Raw genomic sequence first — 2,801 nt, forward strand, 5'->3', positions numbered from 1 at the left:
TGTGTGACTTGCAACCGGAGCCAGAGTTGGGCGTAGGCAGGTTTCTAATAACTATGAGTCACTCTGACCATTGCACATGGAACCAAAGTACAGAGTTACGTTCGAGTAGTAGCTGGAAGTGCTTGACTTCAGACGTCTCAGGAGGCTCTATGTCATGAGTGGCCAAGAATTTAGCTCAAAAGCAGTGCCTTGGGACAAGTGCCGGAGCGCTCAGCCTAAATGCACATTTCGCCAACACCACAGCACGCTGTACGTAAGGAGGTGAAACAGCAAACTCGCCATGCACTACATTTAATTGGCAGTGCAACCGCACGGCACACGTCTTGGTTTTATGCTTCACATTTCTGAACAACATATATAAAAAATTATCGATATTAATTAATTATTTTCGGCACACAAAAGACATAATATAATTTTTATCTGGTACAGATTGTCAGCATATTGAGAGACGTGGCAGTTTCGCAGATTTTCGTACTCACATTGCTGTGCCACCCTCAACGGCCTTGCCGCAGTGGTAGCACCGGCTCCCGTCAGATCACCGAAGTTAAGCGCTGTCGGGCTGGGCTAGCACTTGGATGGGTGACCATCCGGTCTGCCGAGCGCTGTTGGCAAGCGGGGTGGACTCAGCCATTGTGAGGCAAACTGAGGAGCTACTTGACTGAGAAGTAGCGGCTCCGGTCTCGGAAACTGACCTACGGCTGCAAGAGCGGTGCTGATCACATGCCCCTCCATATCCGCATCCAGTGACGCCCGTGGGCTGAGGATGACACGGCGGCGTTCATGGCCTGCGCGGGAGGAGTTTAGTTTAGTTGCTATGCAATCATGTCTTATTTAGTATCATAATCTATAAAAAGTTCTATCACACACACACACACATATATATATGATCAAATTATTATAGTACTTCTTTAATGGAAAGTCAATCTGAAGAAAACAATGTAGACATCCTAGAGAATTTTCATGTTAATGGATTTCACTTCAATACTTGAATTACATTGTAGATGAATCAGTTACGTCTGGACATGTACAGGGGCATTTGAACTGAAATGGCTAACGGTCTCAAAAACGATCGAAAACAAGTGTAATATTGTCAGTTTCCTGAAAACGTTTGGAAAACTATCCTTGTGACTCTTTCAAGGCCACAATGAGTTCTTCAAACACAACGTTTTCTTTAACGCCAAGCAGCTTATGAAAATAGACTGTGTTTTATGTCACAATTTGCCCCTTCCACAACGTGATTTTCTTTTTAAAAGCATCCCTGTTAGACCTGAACTTTGCTGTGCCTTACTGTGGGCAGCGTGCAATGCAGTCTACATAACATGTGAGGTCTGCAATCCATTCTGGATTGTCTAAGTTTCGTTCCTGCACTCCTCCTTCCTTCATAAATTCAACAATAGCTGGTTTTAAAACGTAAAAGCGTTCTGGGCATACTTCTTGACTTGACTTAACCAATATGCTGCCCGCACAACCGACTCCAGCGATTTGGAATGTGTGTCCGGCACTACCCTACGTCCAAGTTACACATAGGAACAATTTTTCAGCTTCCTTCCTGCAAAGTTGCCAAGGATATATTCAAATGACTAATTAGCTAACCAATAGAACTGCTTAACTCGTGGTCTAGGGGTAACGTCTTTGATTAGTAATGAAGCTGTTGTATGCTCCGGGTTCGAAACGTGGCACTGATTAACTTCCGGCATGAGAAGTCACTCTCATTCTGGGCGGGGAAACTGCCTCTAAAGGCGGAACAATCAGCAATGATCAACGGCATGAGGAGGCAGAAGGCAATGGAAACCACTGCATTAAAGACACGTAATGTGTATCCACAGTACATGTGGCATGTAATTGATCTCTCTATTGGCAAAAAATTCCAGACTAGTCCCTCATTCGGACTTCCTGGAGGGGACTACCAAGGGGGAGGCACCATGAGAAAAAGACTGAATAACCAACGAAAGAATAACATTCTATGAATTGGGGCCTGGAATGTCAGAAGTTTGAATACGGCAGAAAAATCTTAAAGGGGAAATGCTGAGTCTCAATCTAGATATAGTGGATATGGCCAGTGAAGTGAGATGGAAAGAAGGCAAGGATTTCTGGTCAGATGAGTATTAGATAATAGCAACAGCAGCAGAAAATGGTATAGCAGGAGTAGGGTTCGTTGCGAATAGGAAGGCAGGGCAGATAATGTACTACTGTGAACAGTTCAGTGATAGGATTGTCATCATCAGAATCGACAGCAAAACAACACCGACGGTAATTCAAGTATACGTGTCGCAAGATGAAGATAAAGATACAGAATAAGCATATGAGAATATTGAAAGGGAGATGTAAATTTAATAGTTGTGGGGGACTGGAATGCAGTTGTAGAAGAAGGAGTAAAAGAAAAGGTTACAGGAGAATATGATCTTGAGACAAGGAATGAGAGAGGAGAAAGATTAATTGAGTTCTGTAATAAATTTCAGCTAGTAATAGCGAATACTCTGTTCAAGAATTGCAAGAGGAGAAGGTATACTTGGAAAAGGACGGGTGATACGGGAAGACTTCACTTAAATTACGTTACGGTCAGGCAGACATTCCGAAATCAGATACTGGATTGTAAGGCGTACCGAGAAGCAGATATAGACTCGGATTACAATATGGTAGTGATGGCTGAAGTTCAAGACATTAGTCAGGAAGAACCAATACGCAAAGAAGTGGGATGCAGAAGTACTAAGGAATGACGAGATACAAGATACTCTTGAAGCGCTTGAAGTTCTTTAATTCTATGGGTACAGCAATAAGGAATAGCTTAGTAGGCAGTACAA

The 2,801-nt window shown here is 43.2% G+C and overlaps 1 pseudogene; it reads left to right on the top strand.

Annotated features, from left to right (window-relative positions):
• The first annotated feature begins 493 nt into the window (after positions 1–493).
• On the top strand, positions 494–611 carry LOC126476208 (5S ribosomal RNA; annotated as a pseudogene).
• Positions 612–2,801: the final 2,190 nt, after the last annotated feature.

The sequence above is a fragment of the Schistocerca serialis genome, chromosome 4, assembly GCF_023864345.2.
Source record: "Schistocerca serialis cubense isolate TAMUIC-IGC-003099 chromosome 4, iqSchSeri2.2, whole genome shotgun sequence".
NCBI classification, from domain to species: Eukaryota; Metazoa; Arthropoda; class Insecta; order Orthoptera; family Acrididae; genus Schistocerca; species Schistocerca serialis.